This window comes from Macrotis lagotis, chromosome 1 (genome assembly GCF_037893015.1).
Source record: "Macrotis lagotis isolate mMagLag1 chromosome 1, bilby.v1.9.chrom.fasta, whole genome shotgun sequence".
Lineage (NCBI taxonomy): Eukaryota > Metazoa > Chordata > Mammalia > Peramelemorphia > Peramelidae > Macrotis > Macrotis lagotis.
Genome location: NC_133658.1, coordinates 522,353,013 through 522,374,228, shown reverse-complemented (window position 1 = coordinate 522,374,228; position 21,216 = coordinate 522,353,013). Strand labels below are relative to the sequence as shown.

General features: G+C 35.3%; 1 pseudogene; it reads right to left on the bottom strand.

Annotated features, from left to right (window-relative positions):
• Positions 1 to 1,291: 1,291 nt before the first annotated feature.
• Positions 1,292 to 19,753, bottom strand: LOC141505125 (proteasome subunit alpha type-3 pseudogene; annotated as a pseudogene).
• Between the last annotated feature and the right edge of the window lie 1,463 nt (positions 19,754 to 21,216).

Below are 21,216 nucleotides of genomic sequence, written 5' to 3'. Positions count from 1 at the left end.
AAAGTAAAGAAACTTTTAGTCCAAGTCTTAAAAAGTGTTAATTTGCTTCTTTGAATAATCCTGGAGATACTCAGACAGGTTCTAGCTTTTGTTTTTCTACAAACAAGGCCAATTTTAGGAACCAGAACTTTATATTTTTTAAATTTACTTTTATTTTTTTTAATTCCATGTAAAAGATAGTTTTCAATATTCATTTTTATTCTATTTTGAATTTCACATTTTCTTCCATCATTCTTTCTCCTCTCCCTTCTCTTTGGACAGCAATCTGATTTAGGTTATATATGTACAAATGTTAAATATATTTCCATATTGGTAATGTTGTGTAAGAAAAATCAGAACAAATAGGGAAACAACAATGAGAAAAAAAAACAAGTAAAAAAAATTTAAAAGTCAATACTTTGAGACAAGTTAAACTATCAGATTATTTGAATTATTTAAATATTTATGGAATTTAATATAAACTCCATAAATATTCAAAATCCAGCAATAGTGAAGTCCACTCATAAAAAATAGTATTTGTCTTGCACTATGGTGAAATTTGTAAAATTGGCATGTATTCATTTGAATAGAGTTCAGTATTTCACTAGCTAATATAAAGCCAACATCTAAGATACTATTCAAAAGACTTGGGGAAAAAAATAGTTTGGGTCAGAAGAAACTTCTGCTAGACAAATCCATCTTCACTCTTTTGACATGAAAGGGTTATAAAATGTTTAACCAAGATAAATGTTTTATATAATTCATTATCATGTCATAACAATCTCTTATTTGAAATTGTTTCAGTTACAGGAAAGAATGAACAGGGGCAGCTAGATGGCACAGTGGAAAGAGCTCTGGATTCAAGAGGACCTTCATTTATCTGAATCAAATTTGGCCCTAGACACTTAACAATTACCTTATTGTGTGACCTTGGGCAAGTCACTTAATCCTATTGCCTCGCATAAAGCAGAAAAAAGGAAAGAATGAGTTGTAAAAGAAATAGAGTTATTTATTTTTTAATGAAAAATTAATGTTTTACATTATATACCCTTATATTGCATGCCCATTTATATACCCTTGTGAGTCAGTCTTCTGGATTCAAGTAGATTCTCTAATATTAAAAATGTGAGACAAAAATGGATAAATTCCTTACAATTCCTCCAAAGTAGAGCTTTTGCCATAAAGAACAAATGAGCTTGTTGATCCAAGATAAATTGTTAACAAATTGGTAATTCATTACAGTGTTATTAATACACAGGATATTACTTCTACATAGCTTATACATAAAACATTTCTTAAAAATATTATGGTATTAATTATTAATATTGTCATCATCTTTCAGAGATTTCTTGGCATATTTCTCTGCTTTTCATATCTTTTGGAACAATTTCATGCTTTCCTTTTGATACTCCTCCAACCTAATTGTATACCAGTTTAAAAACTTTGTCCTTCACTTCAACATGCATTTTAAAGAATATTCTTTAATATCATCATGACAAGTAATTTTTTTTTCATCTGAAGTTTTCTCTAACTCTACTTTTGCCATTTATGTAAATTACCAATGTACATCTCCAATAATTATATGAAACACCAAATGCATCATTTATAAAGAGTTGTCGTCTATCATTTACACTATAAGGACCTAAAATGCGTCTGCAAACAAAATGTCTGATAACAATGAAAAGTATATAAGCATGTTCATACATGGCCATTCTGTCTGCAAGGTACATAGAATAAGATTATAACCATAGTTGGACTTAACAATTGGAGGCTTCTTCTCCAATTATGTCTGCTAGAAGACTTGCTACTGCCATACCAACATGTCAATCAACATGAAAGTTGCATGTTAGAACCTTTTCTATATTTAAAATATTTTATTTATTTTGAGTTTTACAATGTTTCCCCTAATCTTGCTTCCCTTCCCTCACCCACCACAGAAGGCATTCTTTTAGTCTTTACATTGTTTCCATGGTATACACTGATCTAAGTTGAATGTGATAAGAGAGAAACCATATCTTTAAGGAAGAAAAATAAAGTTTAAGAGATTGCAAAATTACATAATAAGATAACGTGCTTTCTTTTTCTAAATTAAAGGTAATAGTTTTTGGTCTATGTTTAAACTACACAATTAATTCTTTCTCTGGATACAGATGGTATTCTCCTTCACAGACAGCCCAAAGTTGTCCCTGATTGTCACACTGATGGAATGAGCAAGTCCATCAAGGTTGATCAAATCCCCCACACTGCCATCAGGATATACAGTGTTTCTCTGCTTCTGCTCATCTCACTCAGCATCAGTTCATGCATATCCTTCCATGCTTCCCTGAATTTCCATCCCTCCTGGCTTCTAATAGAACTGTTTCTGAATACTGCTATCTTCAGTAAGTTTGCCTTCCTATATAACCTCCTCCCCTTTCTTTCCTTCCTCCCCCTTTTTCCCTTTCTCCTTCACTTCCTTCTATTAGTTCCCCTTTTTCTCCACCTTCCCACTCCCCTGCCCTTTTCCCTTTTTAATACTTAAAAGAAGATAAGTTTCTTAACTGAGTGTATAAGTTAACTTTAAACCAAGTCTGATGAGAAGAAGATTCACGTGTTTCTAACCTCCTTCTTTCTTCCCCTCTATTGCAGTAGGTCTTAATATAATGTAATTTACTCCATTCAGTCTCCTCCATCCTCACATCTTGTTACAGATTCCTTTTAAAGGAGGTATTGTTTGTAAATCATTCTATCTGATGCACAGAAAAGTCATGTGTATCCATCACTTCTGGCTAAGTTTATTCTCTCTAGTAGAGTTACAATTCTTGAAAGTTACTAGAGTCCTTCTCCCAGGTAGGTATATAGCCAGTTTCATCTTATTGGCTGAAAGTCTCATAGAAAAGTCATGAGTGTCCATCACCTCTGGATAAAAATATTCTCTCTAATAGAGTTACAGTTCTCAAGAGTTATGAGAATCTTTCTCCCAAGTGAGGATATGGCAAGTTTCATCTTATTGGATAGCAGTTTTTTTTTACTTCCCCCCCCTTTTTTAAACATTTCATGTGTTTCTTAAGCCTCCTGTTTGATGTAAAAAATTTCTATTTAACTCTGGTTTTTCATCAGGAAATTTTGGAAATCTCCCAGTTCATTAAATGTCTATCTTTTCCCCCTAGAATACAAGTCTCAACTTCGTTGCATAGTAGATTCTTGGTTGCATTCCAAGCTCCCTTGCTCTTCGGAATATCTCTTTCCAGGCCCTTCAATCTCTTAGTGGTTGATGCAGCCAGTTCCTGTGTAATCCTTACTGAGGTTCCTTGGTTTTTAAATTGTGCCTTTTTTTTTGCTGCTTGCAGGATTTTCTTTTTTATCTTATAGTTCTTTAATTTGGCCACAACATTTCTTGGAGTTTTCATTTCAGGATCTCTTTCCAGAAGGGATAGATGTAGTCTTTCAATAACTATTTTTCCCTCTGGTTCCATGATATCAGAACAGTTTTCCATCACTAAATCCTGTAATATTAAGTCCAAACTTTTTTTTCTTATCAATGTTTTCAGGAAGTCCTATAATTCTCATGTTGTCCTTTCTTGATCTATGCTTGAGGTCAATGGTTTTGCTGATGAGGTATTTTACATTTTTTCTATTTTTTCAATCTTTTGGTTTTGTTTAACAGAATATTGTTGTCTCATGAAGTCATTAGTTTCATTTTAAGGTTTTCTTTTTTTTAGGCTTTTGCAAGGCAAATGGGGTTAAGTGGCTTGCTCAAGGCCACACAGCTAGATAATTATTAATTGTCTGAGACTGGATTTGAACCCAAGTACTCCTGACTCCAGAGTGGGTGCTTTAACCACTATGCCACCTAGTCACCCCATTTATGTTTTTAGAGAAGAATTTTCTTCATTTACCTTTTGCAACTCCTTTTCCAATTGGTCAATTACCTTTTTGAAGGAGTTTTCCATTTGTGGAAGTGTATTTTGAGAGAATCATTTCCTTTTTGCATTTGCCTAATTGAGGATTTGAGAGAATTATTCTCATTTTGCATTTGTTCAATTATGTATTCCAGTGTTTTGTTTTCTTGTCACAAGATGTAAATTTTCTTTTGCAGTTTCTTTCCCCAACTTTTCCAATTGATTTTCAAACTCCTTCCTGATTTCTTCAAGGAAGTCTTTCTGGGCTGGAGACCAAATCATATTCTCTTCAGAAGTGCTAGAACTCTCTGGGTTAGAATCTGATTGTTCTAAATATTTCACCATGGGTTCCCTTATTGCTAGCTTTTCTCCATTTTTCTAGGATCTTGTGTTGGTGGAGCGGCTGGCAAGCAGAGGTTTACTTTTGAAGATACTAAGAGGCTTTATTCACTTGGCTTAGCAATTTCAAGGACCAGCCAGTAGTGGGTGGTGTTTGCTTTCTCTGGAGTGATTGAAGCCCTTTCCCAATCCTGGAGGGAGTAAGGAGGTAGGGCGAATGGCCAGCATTGTCTGAATTGACCTTGAAAAGTGGGCTGGAAGCAAATCTCCCTTTCAGCTGAGTTTGCTCCTTAGTCCTCACATATGCCTGAGGGGATAGGGGCAGGGCAACTACTGTTTAATTCCTGGATTAGTGCTCCAAAAGTATGGAGCTCAAGTCCTGTACAGAGCTGGATTGCCAAGATGCAGAACTCTACACCCCCTTGCAGCTGAAGTTGGTTCTCCCACCTCTCACCAAATTCTCTGCAGTTAGTGCCTCTCACCAAAGTCTCTGTGGCTAGTGCCAGTCTTTGGCTCACCCCCACCCCCACATTACCCTGAGACAGACTTTCTTTTTTAGTTGTACTTCTCCTAGCTTCTTTTTCTGGGTTTTGTTGATTCAAGTTTCTGTTAAGAGTTTTCTTTCGACTTCTGGCCAAGATGGCGGAGAGAAGACAGGCACAGTTCTAAAGTCTCCTGATCTTTCCCCATCTATCATATGAAAAAACCTCTTAATAGAAATCTGAGCCACAAAACCAAGAAAGAAAAGCCAGAAGAAAGAACATCTACCTCAGGATTTGTCTCTGGCAGCAGCAATGGCTGAATTCAGGTGGGTGAGTCTGGGCTCAGAGGGTGGTTCAGCCCCGGAGCAGCCACATTAGCAGTTGAAGTGAAGCCGGGAGTTTGAGTGCTGAGAGCCAGATTTGCTGGATCAGCTGTGGGGCTAGAAGGCAGGGGCTTGAGTCAACTAGGGAGCAGAGGCACTGGTGTTGGTGCTGTCTCTCTGGAGCTTGCCGACAGGGCTGGGGGGAGAGTTTTGGTGCAAGAGAGTGTGGACACCATCCCTGGGCTCCTCTGGTCTGAAGAACTCTGAGTCCAGGCAAACAAACATTTGCAAACTAATTCTGCCTCAAGCCTAGGTGTGTGAGCAGAAAAATCAGCCCAGCTGACAATCTAGAGTGAATGACAACAGGCTAGATTAAAGCCCACCATTAAGTGAAGGCAAAAGAATTCAATAGTTCCAACTCCTCCCTTCAAGCAAAGGGAGAAGGCCTCAATCAAGGTCACAGACACTCCAGCGAAAACAACCAGCACCTCCTACTGGCCAGCCAGAGAAATTGCATTAAGTGAGTAAAACCTTTAGCAATCCCAAGCCCCTGTGAACCAGCCCCTACCCAACTCAATGTTTCAGCAAAATGAAGAAAGGTCATTGGAAAGTTGGATCCATAGAAAAATTTTTGGAAGTGAAAGACCCTAACTCAGAAAGGCCTGGAACCTCTAAGGAGAATACGATCTGGTATTCAGCACAGAAAGACATCTTTGAAGAAATAAGGAAGTACCTTAAAAATCAACTGGAAAATTTTGGAGAGGCGATTAATACGTTGCAACAAGAAAAAAATCCTTAGAAAATACAATTGGAAAAATACAAAAGGAGAATAAATCTCTCAGATCCTTAATGGGACAATTACAAAATGAGAATAAATCTCTCACATCATCAATTGGATAAATACAAAATGAGAATAATTCTCTCAGATCATCAATTGGGCAAATGCAAAAAGAAAATGATTCTCTCAAAACCTCAATGGGTCAAATGTAAAGCTCTTTCAAAAGTAGAATTCACCAATTGGAAAAGGAGTTGCAAAAGGTTAATGAAGGAAACTCCTCCCTAAAAAAAGAATTACTAATTACTTCATGCAATAGCAAGAGCCAGTTAAACAAAATCAAAAAATAGAAAAAAAAATAGAAGAAAATGTAAAATACCTCATCAACAAAACCACTGACCTTGAGAATAGATCGAGGAGGGGCAACCTGAGAATTATAGGACTTCCTAAAAACATTGAAAAGAAAAAAAGCCTGGACTTAATATTAAAGAACCTACTGATGGAAAACTGCCCTGAAATCATGGAACTGGACGGCAAAGTAGTTATTGAAAGAATACATTACATCGATCCTCTCCAGAAAAAGACCCTAAAATGAAAACACCAAGAAATGTTGTAGCCAAATTCCAGATCTATCAGATAAAAGAGAATATCCTAAAAGCAGACAGAAAGAAACAATTTAAATATCAAGGAGCCACAGTAAGGATCATGCAGGACCTGGCTGCATTGATCGAAGGGCCTGGAATGAGATATTTAGAAAACCAATGGAGCTTAGAATGCAGCCAAGAATCTACTATCCCACCAAGCTGAGGGGAAAAAGATGGACATTTAATGAAATGGAAGATTTCCAAAAATTCTTGATGAAAAGACTAGAGCCAAATAGAATATTTGGACATCAAACAGGAGGTTCAAGAGACACAAGAAAAGGTAAAAAAACAAAAAAGGGGGGCAGTAAAAGGAAAAAAAACTGCTGTCCAATAAGTTGAAACTGGCTATATCCCACAGCATGGGGAAAAAGAATCTCATAAATCTTGAGAATTGTAACTCTAACAGAGAGAATATACCTAGCCAGAAATGATGGACATTCATGATCTATCCATAAGACCGCTATCTAATGGGATGTTACTGGGTTTAACCCCACTTGGGAGAAAGACTGTAATAACCATCATGAATTTTAACTCTACTAGCTAGAAGATACTTAACTAGAAGTAACAGATATTCAGAATTTTCTATGACTCAGAATGATCTAAGAAAAACACTACCTCCTTAAAAAGTGGGACAAGAAAGAGATGGGAGGAGGGAGGGGATTGAATGAGGTAAATTTCATTACACTAAGAGATACAGAATACCTTTGGTAATAGAGGGGAAGAAGGGAGCAGATGAGAAACACCTGAATTTGGGGTGGATAGGTGGCAAAGCAGATAAAGCATCAGTCCTGGAGTCAGAAGTACCTGGTTTCAAATCCGGGCTCAGACACTTAATAATTACTTAGCTGTGTGGCCTTGGACAAGCCACTTAACCCCATTTACCTTGCAAAAACTAAAATAAATAAATAAACAAATAAACAAACAAATAAATAAATAAATAAATAAACACCTGAATCTTCTCATCAGACTTGGCTTAATCTCAACCTACACATAGTCAGTTAAGTTATAAAACATCTAACCTTTCAAGTATTAAAAGGGGAAAAGAGGAGGGAGGGAATGGAGAATGGGAAGGGGAGTAGGGGGAAAAAAGGGGGAACCAACAAAAGGAAGGGAAGGGAAAGGGAAAAAGGGAAAGAAAGGGGAGGGGTGATATAGGAGGACAAACCCACTTAAGGGGGTGGTATTCAGAAACAAAATATTGGGGAATATGGATAAGGGGGGAAGGGGGAAAATACAAACAGAAGGAAGATAGCATGGAGGGCAATAAAGAATTAGTAATAGTAACTTTGAATGTGAATGGGATGGATTCTCCCTTAAAACATAAGTGAATAGCAGAATGGGTTAAAAACCAGAATCCTAAAATATGCTGCTTACAAGAAACTCATTTGAAGCAGAAAGATACATATAGAGGAAAGGTATAATACTGGAGCAAAATATATTTTGCTTCAGCTGAAGTAAAAAAAGCAGGGGTAGCAATCCTTATGGCAGACAAAGCAGCAGTAAAAATGCATAGTGTTAAAGGAGATAAGGTAGGAAACTTTATCCTCCTAAAATATACCATAGACAATAAAGTTGTTTCAATACTGAATATATATGCACCCTGTGGGACAGCACCCAAATTCTTACAGGAGAAGCTGAAAGAACTACAGGAAGACATAGACAAGAAAACTCTACTAGTGGGAGACCTCAACCGCCCACTTTCAGATCTAGATAAATCAAATCATAAAATAAGAAAGAAGTTAAAGAGGTAAATAGATTGTTAGAAAATTTAGATATGGTAGACTTATGGAGGAAACTGAATGGGGATAGAAAGGAATATACCTTTTTCTCCACAGTACATGGAACTTATACAAAAATTGGCCATGTACAAGGACATAAAAACCTAATGATCAACTGCAGAAAGGCAGAAATAGTGAATACATCTTTGTCAGATCACAATGCAATAAAAGTCATATGTAATATTGGGCCATGGAGATATAGACCCAGAACCAATTGGAAAATGAATAACCTCATTTTTAAAATTGAGGGGACCAATTTACAAATTATAGAAAGAATAAACCATTTTATCCTAGATAATGATAGTAATGAAACAACACACCAAAACATAGGGCAATCATTCAAAGCGACTCTCAGGGGATATATTATTGCTTTAAATGCTCATATGAATAAATTGGAGAAAGAGGAAATTAATGAACTAAACATGCAACTAAAAAATTATAGAAAGAACAAATAAAAAATTCCCAATTAAATACCAAATTAGAAATTCTAAAAATTAAAGGAGAAATCAATAAAATTGAAATAAAAATAAATATTGAATTAATAAATAAAACCAAAAGTTGGTATTATGAGAAAACCAATAAAACAGATTAAACTCTGGTCAATTTGATTAAAAAAAAGAAGGACGAAAACCACATTGCTAGTATCATAAATGTAAAAGGTGAACTCACCATCGATGAGGAGGAAATTAAAGTAATGATTCGAAATTATTTTGCCCAACTCTATGCCAATAGATTTGATAATCTAAGTGAAATGGATCAATACCAAAAATATAAGTTTCCCACATTAAATGAAGAGGAGATTAAATACCTAAAGAATTTTATTTCAGAAAAAGAAATTCAGCAAGCCATCATTGAACTCGCTAAGAAAAAATATCTCCATTAAGGAACAATTGGTTCCAGTTCTATATAAACTCTTTAGAAAAATAGGGAAAGATGGAACTCTGCCTAATTCTTTCTATGAAACCAATATTGTGCTGTTACCTAAACCAGGAAGAGTTAAAACAGAGAAAGAAAAGTATAGACCTATTTCCTTGATGAATATAGATGCAAAAATCCTAAATAAAATCTTAGCAAAACAATTACAACAAGTTATCACTAGGATAATACATTATGATCAAGTAGAATTTATTCCAGGAAGGCAGGGTTGGTTCAATATTAGGAAAACTGTTAGGATACTCAATTATATCAACAATAAACCTATCAGAAATTATATGATCATATCAATAGATGCTGAGAAAGCTTTTGACAAAATACAGCATCCATTCCTACTAAAAAACACTGGAGAATGTAGGAATAAATGAGCTGTTCCTTAGAATAATTAGCAGTATTTATCTGAAGCCATCAACAAGCATTATATTCAATGGGGAGAGGCTAGAGGCATTCCCAGTAAGATCAGGGGTGAAACAAGGGTGCCTTTTATCACCATTACTTTTCAATATTGTATTAGAAATCTTAACTTCAGCAATTAGAGAAGAAAAACAAATTGAAGGAATTAGAATTGGGAAGGAAGAAACAAAACTCTCACTCTTTGCAGATGGCATGATGGTCGACCTAGAGAATCCGAAGAAATCATCCACAAAACTACTAGAAACAATTAGCAATTTTAGCAAAGTTGCAGGTTATAAAATAAACCCTCATAAATCCTCAACTTTTCTATATATGTCTAGCAAGATGCAGCAGGAAGGGCTAGAAAGAGAAATCCCATTCATAGTAACCTCAGACAATATGAACTACTTGCCAAGACATACTCAGAATCTTTTTGAAAACAATTATAAAACACTTCTCACAGAAATTAAATCAGATTTAAATAACTGGGCAAATATCAACTGCTTATGGATAGGTAGAGCTAATATAATAAAAATGACAATTCTACCAAAACTAAACTATCTGTTTAGTGCCCTACCAATCAAAATTCCAAAAAATTATTTTAATGAGTTAGAAAAATTGTAAGTAAATTCATATTGAGAAATAAAATGTCAATAATTGCCAGGAGCTTAATGAAAAAAAGTGCAAAAGAAGGTGGCTTAGCCCTACCTGATCTAAAATTATATTATAAAGCATCATTCATCAAAACAGTTTGGTATTGGCTAAGAAACAGAGTGGTGGACCAGTGGAATAGACTAGGTGTAAAAGCAGGAGATGATTATAGTAAGCTGCTGTTTGATAAACCCAAAGAGTCCAGCTATTGGGATAAAAACACCCTCTTTGATAAAAACTGCTGGAATAATTGAAAGTTAGTATGGAAGAAACTTAGATTAGACCAACACCTAACACCCATTACCAAGATAAGATCCAAATGGTTACAGGACTTAGACGTAAAAAACTATACTATAAGCAAAATAGAAAATCAAGGAAGAGTTTGCCTGTCAGATCTATGGAAAGGGGAGCAGTTTATGATTAAGGAAGAGTTGGAGAACATCACCAAAAACCAATTAGATGGTTTCAATTACATTAAATTAAAAAGGTTTTGTACAAATAAAATGACTGTAACCAAGATCAAAAGAAGTGTAGTAAATTGGGAAACAATTTTTACAAGTAATGAATCTGACAAAGGAATCATTTCTAAAATATACAGAGAACTGAATCATATTTTTAAAACAAAAAGCCATTCCTCAATTGACAAATGGCCAAAGGTTATTCAAAGGCAATTTACAGATGAGGAGATCAAAGCAATCCATAGCCATATAAAAAATTCTCTAAATGATTAATTATTAGAGAAATGCAAATTAAAGCTTCTCTAAGATATCATCTCATACCTCTCAGATTGGCCAATATTACCAGAAAGAATAATGATCATGGATGGAAGGGCTGGGGGAAATCTGGGACACTATTACACTGGTGGTGGAGCTGTGAACTCTTTCAACCCTTCTGGAGAGCTGTTTGGAACTACGCCCCAAGGGCAACAAAAATGTGCATGCCCTTTGACCTAGCAATACCACTACTGGGTCTATATCCTGAAGAGATGATGAAAAAGCATTAAAACACTTGTACAAAAATATTTATAGCAGCCCTGTTTGTGGTGGCAAAGAATTGGAAATCAAGTAAATGTCCTTCAATTGGGGAATGGCTTAGCAAACTGTGGTATATGTATATCATGGAACACTATTGTTCTATCAGAAACCAAGAGGGATGGGATTTAAGGGAAGCCTGGAAGGATTTGCATGAACTGATGTTGAGTGAGATGATCAGAACCAGAAAAATACTGTGTACCCTAACAGCAATATGGGAGTGATGATCAACCTTGAAGGACTTGCTCATTCCTTCAGGGCAACAATCGGGAACAATTTTGGGCTGTCTGCAAAGGAGTGTGCCATCTGTATCCAGATAAAGAGATGTGGAGTTTGAACAAAGTTCAAGGACTATTGCCTTTAATTTAGAAAAAAAAAACAGATATCGTACTGCCTGATTTTGTTACTTCTTAGACTTATCTCTTCTTAGGCTTTTTTTTTTGCAAGGCAAATGGGGTTAACTGGCTTGCCCAAGGCCACACAGCTAGGTAATTATTAAGTATCTGAGACCGGAATTGAACCCAGGTACTCCTGACTCCAGAGCTGGTGCTTTATCCAGTGCACCACCTAGCCGCCCCTCTTGTCTCTTCATTAAGGCTATGATTTCTCTCTCACACACCCAATTTGGATCAAGGTACAACATGGAAACAAAGTAAATACTGACAGATTACTTTTCTTGGGGGGGGGGTAGGGAGGGAATTAAGATTGGGGGGAAAATTGTAAAACTCAAATAACATCTTTAATAAAAATAAATTTAAAAAAGAGGTTATTTCATGTTATTTTTGAGGGAACACAGGGAACACTTAATGCAGTGCCTGTCTTCTCTCTCCCATCTTGGCCGGAAGTCTCTAGAAACTTCTTCATAAAGTTTGCAAAAGAACTAATTTTTTTTTCCACCAATGATGATACCATCTTTACATCTGTTTTCCAGTTGTGTTCTTATTTTCCACTTCTTTCATACCATGCTCAATGTAAAAAAACAAAAAACAAAAGCAAAAAATCTTCCATTAAGAGAGAAAGTTGTGGTCCAAATGGAGCTCATGTTGCCTGAGCCACTACAGACATAAATTAGTCTAGTTCTTGGAATGGGAAGTTAAAGTGTTCTATTATGGTTTGACTGTTGATTTGATGCTATCATGTGTTTATCTTTATTTTTAAAAAAATTAGGTACCCCCAGACCTAAGATAACAGAGAAAAGGTAGGGACACTTCTGAGCTCCCCCCAAATCCACTTCTAAACAGCTTTAAATACACCTGAAAACAAATTCTGGAGAGACAACACACAAAAGGAATGGATGAGTCAATTTTTCAGGTCCAAAACAACTTAGGTCAGTGAGAAAAGTCTATTTTACCAAGGTGAGAGGGGAATTCAGGCTAACAGAGACTGAATTAGTTCGGGTTTCTGCAGTTTTCAACAAACATCAATGTTAAGGAGAATAATAAACTATTCAGAAGTATATTTCTTTCCTCTCATTTTTCTCTAGGGTATGATATATTTCTATACTCTATTAAATGTGTATGTTATTTGCTCTCTGAACCATTTCTGATGAGAATGTAGGTTCACAAATTCCCTCCCCTTCCCCCATTCCACTCCATCCCAAAAGTTTTTTGACTGCTGTGAAATGTCTTAGCCCCACATGACTTTCAGGTAGCCCAATAATTTTTAAACTACTTCTCCTGGATGTGGTTTCAAGGTCAGTTATTTTTTTTCCAATGAGACATTTCACATTTTCCCCTAATTTTGTTATTATTTTATTGTTTCTTGATTAGTCACAATGTGATCAGCTTCCTTAGGTTCCATACTACAGGTGAAGTTGTTATTTTCTTCACAGAGCTTTTTTATCTCCTTTTCCAATGGCCAATTCTGTGTTTTTAAGGCATACTTCTCATTTGACTTTTAGAATGCTTTTTTCTATTTGGCATAAACTGGTTTTTAATGTTATTTTCTTCATTTTTTTGTATTTCTTTCACTAAGTCATTGACTTGGTTTTCATGATTTATCCGTTTCACTCTCATTTCTCCTTCCTACTTTTCTTCTACCTCTCTTAATTGTTTTCTTTCTTTTTTTAAAGAAAGATTTTATTTATTTTGAATTTTGCAAATTTTCACCATTCTGCCTTCCCTATCCCCAGCCCCCCACAAAAGGCATTCTGTTAGTGATAACATTGGTTCCAGGGTATACATTGATCTCAATGGAATGTGATGACAAAGAAATCATATCCTTAAAGAAGAAAAATAAAGTCTGAGATAGTAAAATTACTATAATGCTTTTTTTTAAATTTGATGGTAATAGTCTTTGGTCTTTGTTCAAAGTCCATAATTCTTTCTCTGGATACAGATGGTATTCTCCACTGCAGATAGTTTAAAATTGTTCCTGGTTGTTGCACTGAAGGGATGAGCAAGTCCATCAGGGTTGATCATCACTCCCATGATGCCGTTAGGGTGTAGAATGTTTTTCTGGTTCTGCTCATCTCACTCAGCATCAGTTCATGCAAATCTTTCCAGGCTTCCCTGAATTCCTCATCCTTCTTGGTTTCTAATAGAACAAGAGTGTTCCAGGACATACACATACCACAGTTTGTTAAACCATTACCCAATTGGAGGACATTCACTTAAATTCCAATTTTTTGCCACTACAAACAGGGTTTCAATAAATATTTTTGTACAAATGTTTTTACCTTTTTTTATCATCTCTTCAAGGTATAGACTCAGTAGTGGTATTGCTGGGTCAAAGGGTATGCACATTTTTGTTGCCCTTTGGGCATAATCTCAAATTGCTCTCCAGAAAGGTTGGATGAGTTCAGGGCTCCAGCAACAATGTATTAGTTTCCCAGATTGCCTGCATCCCTCCCAGCATCGATCATTTTCCTTTCTGGTCATATTAGCCAGTCTGAGATGTGTAAGGTGGTATCTCAGAGATTCTTTAATTTGCATTTCTCTAATAAGTAATGATTTATTGCAATTTTTCATATGACTATGGATTGCTTTCATTTCCTCAGTTGTAAATTAACTTTGCATATCCTTTGGTTATTTGTCAATTGGGGAATGACTTGTTTTTTTTGAAAATTTGACTCAGTTCTCTGTATATTTTAAAAATGAGTCTTTTGTCAGAAATACTAGTAGCAAAAATTGTTTCCCAATTTACTACATTTCTTTTGATATTGGTTACAGTGGTTTTGTCTGTGTAAAAGCTTTTTAATTTAATGTCAAAATTATCTAGTTTGTTTTGAATAATGTTCTCTATCTCTTCCTTGGTCATAAACTGTTTCCATTTCCATAGATCTGACAAGTAAACTACTCCTTGATATTCTAGTTTGCTTATCATATTGTTTTTATATCTAAATCCTGTATCCATTTGAATCTTTTCTTCGAATAGGGTGTGAGGTGTTGGTCTAATCTAAGTTTCTTCCATAGTAACTTCCAATTTTCCCAACAGATTTATTGAAGAGAGAGAGTTTTTATCCCAATAGCTGGATTCTTTGGGTTAATCAAACAGCAGATTACTAAAATCATTTCCTGCTGTTGCACCTAGTCTGTTCCATTGATCCATGACTTTATTTCTTAGCCAATACCAGATCAGTTTGAGGACCAATGCTTTATAATATAATTTTAGATCTGGTAAGGCTAAGCCACATTCTTTTGTACTTTGTTTTCATTGAATCCCTGGAAATTCTTAACTTTATTTCTCCATATAAATTTCAAGATCACTTTTTCTAACTCATTAAAGTAATTTTTTGAAATTTTGATTGGTAGGGCACTAAACAAGTCGTTTAGTTTTGGTAGAATTGTCATTTTTTTAATATTAGCTCGAACTATCCATGAACAGTTGATGTTCACCCAGGTATTTAAATCTGATTTTATTTGCATGAAAAGAGTTTTGAAATTGCTTTCAACAAGGTTTTGAGTCTATATTGGTAGTTAGACTCCCAGGTATTTTATTTTACCTGAGGTTACTTTGAATGGAATTTCTCTTTCTAGCTCTTTCTGCTGTATCTTGCTAGTCATATATAGAAATGTTGAGGATTTATGAGGGTTTATTTTATATCCTGTTACTTTGCTAAAGTTGCTAATTATTTCTAGTGGTTTTTAGATGACTTTTTGGGATTCTCTTGTATAACATCATGTAATCTGCAAACAGTAAGAGTTTTGTCTCCTCCTTCCTTATTCTAATTCCATCAATTATTTTTTCTGCTCTTATTGCTGAGTCTAACATGTCTAATAAAATATTGAAAAGTAGTGGTGATAATGGGCATCCTTGTTTCACCCCTGGTTTTTTGGGAATGCCTCAAGCCTATCCCCATTGCATAAAATGCTTGTTGATGGTTTCAGATAGATACTGCTTATTACTCTAAGGAAAAAAAAAACATTTATTCCTCCACTCTCTAGTGCTTTTATTAGGAATGGGTGCTGTATTTTATCAAAAGCTTTTTCAGCATCTATTGATATGCTCCTATGATTTCTGATAAGTATGTTATTGATATAATTTATTATACTAACAACTTTCCTAATATTGAACCAATACCACATTTCTGGGATAAATCCTTCTTGATCATAATGTATTATCTTAGTGATAACTTGTTGTAATTGTTTTGATAAGATTTTATTTAAGACTTTTGCATCTATATTCACCTGGGAGATAGGTCTATAACTTTCTTTCTCTGTTTTAACTCCTCCTGGTTTAGGTATCAGCACCAAATTGGTGTCATAGAAAGAGTCAGGTAGAGTTCCATCTTCCTCTATTTTTGCAAAGATTTTATATAGAATCAGAACCAATTGTTCCTTAAATGTTTGATAGAACTCACTTGTGAATCCATCTGGCCCTGGAGATTTTTTCTTAGGGAGTTCAATAATGGCTTGTTGAATTGCTTTTTCTGAGAATGAGCCATTTAGGTTTTTAATTTCCTCTCCATTTAATCTGGGCAACTTATAATTTTTGTAAATATTCATCCATTTCACTTAGATTGTCAAATTTATTGGCATAGAGTTGGGCAAAATAATTGCAAATTTTTATTTCAATTTCTTCCTCATTGGTGGTGAGTTCATCTTGTTCATTTATGATACTAGCAATTTGATTTTCTTCTTTCTTTTTTTAATCAAATTGACCAGATGTCTACAATTTTATTAATTTTTCATAAAACCAACTTGTTGTTTTATTTATTAGTTTAATAGTTTTCTTGCTTTCCATTTTTTAAATTTCTCCTTTAATTTTTAAAATTTCTAATTTGGTATTTAATTGGGAGTTTTTAATTTGTTCTTTCTCTAATTTTTTAGTTCCATATTTAGTTCATTTATGTCTTCTTTCTCTAATTTATTCATGTAAGCATTTAAAGATACAATATATCCCCTGACAGCCACCTTGAATGTATCCTGTAGGTTTTGGTATGTTGTATAATTATTGTCATTATCTAGGATGAAATAATTAAACCTTTCTATAATTTGTTGCTTGATCCACTCACTCTTTAAAATGAAGTTATTTCCAATTAGTTCTGGGTATATATCTCCTTAGCCCACAATTGCATATAATTTTTATTGCATTATGATCTGAAAAAGATGCATTCACTATTTCTGCCTTTCTGCAATTGATGATTACATTTTTATGTCCTAGTACATGGTCAATTTTTGTGTAAGTGCCATGTACTGCAGAAAAAAAGTATGTTCAATTTTCTCCATAGATCTAGGTTTTCTAACATTCTATTTACCTCCTTAGCTTCCTTCTTGTTTATTTTATGATTTGATTTTTCTAAATCTGAGAGTGGCAGGTTGAGGTTTCCCCCTAGTAGAGTTTTACTGTCAGTGTCTTTCTGTACCTCTTTCAATCTCTCTTCTAAGAATTTGGATGGAGTCCCATTGGGTGTGTACATATTTAGTATTGAAATTACTTTATTTTATATGGAGCCTTTTAGGAGGATATAATTTCCTTCCTTATCTCTTTTAAAATCTATCTGTTTTTGAAGCTGCTTTTTCTGAGAAAAGGATTGCTATCACCCTGCTTTTTTCACTTAAAAGCTGAAGTAAAATATATTTTGCTCCAACCTTTTACCTTTACTCTCTGCTTCAAATGAGTTTCTTGTAAGCAGCTTATTGTAGGATTCTGGTTTTTAATCCACTCTGCTGTTCACTTACATTTTAAGGGAGAGTTCATCCCATTCACATTCAGAGTTATAATTACTAACTCTTTATTGCCTTCTATGCTATCTTTCTTCTGTTTGTATTTTTCCCCTTCCCCCCATCCATATTCCCTAGTGTTTTGTTTCTGAATACTGCCACCTTCATTGTGCTTATTCCCTTAAATTGACCCTCCTCCCCTTTTCCCACTTCTTCCCTTCCTTCTGATAGTTCCCCTTTTTTCTCCCCCTCCCCTTCCCCCACTCCCCTTTTTCATTTTTAATGATTGAAAGTTCATAAATTTCTTAACTTTATTAATTGTGTCTAAGTTAACTTTAAGCCATGTCTGATGAGATGAAGTTTCAGGTGGTTCTCACCTCCTCCCTTCTTCCCCTCAAATTACAATAGATCTTTTGTACCTCTTGATGTGATGAGATTTCCCCATTTAGTCTCCCTCAAACCTTTCTTCTCCTTTCAGCCCCCCCCCCTTTTAAAGGAGGTATTAGTTTTAAGTCATTCTATTTGAATTACAGAAAAGTTATGTGTCCATCACTTCTGGCTACGTATATTCTTTCTAATAAAGTTACAATTCTCAAGATTTATGAGACTCTTTCTCCCAAGTGGTTATATAGCCAGTTTCATCTTTTTTGGATAGCAGTTTTGTTTTGTTTTTACCTTTTCATGCGTCTCGAGTCTCCTATTTGTTGTCCAGATTTTCTATTTAGCTCTAGTCTTTTCATCATGAAATCTTGGAAATCTCCTATTTCATTAAATGTCCATCTTTTTACCTGGAAGAGATGGCTCAGTTTTGCTGGATCTTGGATTCTTGGCTGCATTCCAAGCTCCTCTGCTCTTTTGAATATCTCATTCCAGGCCCTTCAATCCCTTAATGTTGCTTCAGCCAGGTCCTGCATAATCCTTATTCCTTGCTATTTATTTTTTTTTCTTTCTGACTGCTTACAGGAGTTTTTCTTTTATCTGATAATCCTGGAATTTGGCCACAACATTCCTTGGTGTTTTCATTTTAGGATTTCTTTGCAGAGGGGATCAATGTATTCTTTATATAACTATTTTGCTCTCAGGTTCCATGATATCAGGACAATTTTCCATCACTAAATCCTGTAATATTAAGTCCAGTTTTTTTCTCTTCAATTTTCTCAGGAAGGTCAATAATTCTCAGATTCCTCCTTCTCAATATATTCTCGAGGTCAGTGCTTTTATTGATGAGGTATTTTAAATTTTTTCTATTTTTTTTGATCTTTTGGTTTTGACAAACAATCTTGTTGTCTCATGAAGTCATTAGTTTCCACTGATTCCGTTCTATTTTTTAGAGAAGATTTTTCTTCCTTTATCTTTTGTAACTCCTTTTCCAGTTGGCCCATTCTATTTTTGAAGGACTTTTCTATTTGCCCACATGTAGTTTTGAAAGAATCATTTTATTTTTGTATTTGCCCAAATGAATATCTGAGAGAGTTATTCTCATTTTGTATTTGTCCAATTGATTTTTCCTAGTATGTGTTTTCTTGTTGCGAGATGTTAGTTTTCTCTTGCAACATGTTAATTTTCTCTAGAGTTTCTTTTCCCAATTTTTCCAATTGATTTTTAAACTCCTTCCTGATTTCTTTTTTAAATTTATTTTTTATTAAAGATGTTGAACTCCCTAAGAAAAAATCTCCAGGGCCTGATGGATTCACAAGTGAATTCTACCAAACATTTATGGAACAATTGGTTCCTATTCTATATAAACTCTTTGGAAAAATAGGGAAAGATAGAACTCTGCCTCTTTCTATGAAACCAATATGGTGCTGTTACCTAATCCTTCCTGATTTCTTCAAGAAAGTCTTTCTGGGTGGGAAACCAATTCATATTCTCCTCAGCAGTGCTGGATCTCTCTGGGTTAGGATCTGTCTCTTCCTAAGTATTTCTCCATGGGCCCTCCTTTTTTCTGGCCTCTTTTCATCTTGCATTGGGGGCAGGGGAGCTGGCTCTCAGAGGTTTGCTTTTGAGGATCCTAGAGACTTTGTTCACTTGATTTAGTAATTCCAAGGGCCAGCCAGTTAAGGGGTGCTGGTTGCTTTATCTGGAGTGTGGTCCTCAGCAGCAGGGTCTGAGTTGACCTTGAAAACTGGGTTGGGTCCTGGGAGAGGCAGTTAATCTTCCTCTGTTGAGCGAGTTGGGGTGGGGGTGTTTGCTTGTTCTGGGCAAAGGGCTGGAAGTATGGCGCTCAGGTCCCTAACCCAGCTGGTTGTTCTCCAGGTGTCTTCTGAGACTCTGTGCTGGAACTCACTTTCCTGTAGCTCTTTTCCCTCTGGCCAAAGACTCGGCAGCTAAAGTTGGATCTCACACCCATCACTCACCTTAAGTCTCTACAGCTTGGGCTGACCCTCTGGTCTCCCCAAGCTGCTGTCCCTAGTGCTGATTCTCTGCTCTTGTCTCCCATCGCCCATGGTCCCCTGAGACAGACCTTCTTGGTAGGTGTTCTTCTCCTAGCTTCTCTTTCTGGGTTTTGTTGAATTTCTATTAAGAGGTTTCTCTCATCTTATTTCTGAGGGGAAAGAGAGACAACACCTATCACAGTGTCTGTCTTTTTTCCTCCATCTTGGCCAGAAGTCCCTTGTTTATCAACACCTTTTTTTGAGCTTTTCTGTTGTTGGAGGCCATTTTCTATTTCTCTTGGAGGCTTTGGATATAGAAACTTTGACTTTGTCATCTTCTGAGAGTATACCTTGATCTTCCATGGGACCAAAGCAATTGTCTATGGTCATATTCTTTTTTTCTGTTGTTTGCTCATTTCCTCAGCCTATTACTGTTTTACCACATTTCCAAGTGGTCTGAAAACGTCAACCTCTTCCACAGACCCAGTCAGCCCCAGGGACCCAGGTGACCTGTGAGCTATTCCTGGAAGTTTGGAGCTAGTTTGCTCCCACAACTGTCCTGTGGCTCTTTCTAACCTCTAGTCCCGGTGAAACAAACCTTTGCTGTGGAACCTCTAATTTGTCTTGGACTGGGAAATTGTATCACTCACTTCTTCTATGGGTTCTGCCCCTCTGAATTTTAGCTAGAGTCATAAATTGACAACTTTTAGAGTTTTGTGGGGAAGTGAGTTTCTGGGAATTCCTGCTTTCATGATGCCATCTTGGCTCTATCCCTACATACATTCTTTTCAAAGGCATTAATATAGCAGTGGAGAAAGTCCATGTAACACCAAGTCCAAAAGGAAGAGATACTTTGCATATGTTTAGATTCTCCAGCCTTCCTATTTGAGGAAGACCTTGTTCTATTTGCAAAAGATTCTTTGAGAATGTAATCATTTAAAAGAGGCTCTCTGCCCAGAAAAAGCTAAAGTGATGACGAATGCATGTGCTGTGAATTGTAGTTTGATGAATAGTAACTCACCAGATTCTTTATCTCTATTTCTATTTTGATCACTTACATTTGAATTTATGGTTATTTGGTTATCTATCTACCTATCTAAAGTTATCTATCTCTTTATTAGGTATTTTGGAAAGAAATTAAAGAAAAAATCTAATGAAAAGATAAAATGCATTAGATTTATTTTTCCCATTAAGAAGTCATAAAAATGATAACAAATGAAAAAGCTTTTATAAAATGTAAAGACTTTCAAAATTATTAATAAACAATTAAATTTCTCTAGTAATAATAATAGAAATAATACAATTCACAAGTGAACTCCCAGAGGAGGAAAAAATACACTCAGGAAAAGACTGCTTAACAAATGAAAAAATAACAATCACTGTATTTTACATAAATTCTTTGCTAAAATAGGGAAAGAAAAAGGACTATCAAATTCACTTTTGTGAGGTATATATTATCTGGATATCAAAAACATGGAGAAAAATATAAAAATGGCTACAATGAATTATCAATCATGAATATTAATTC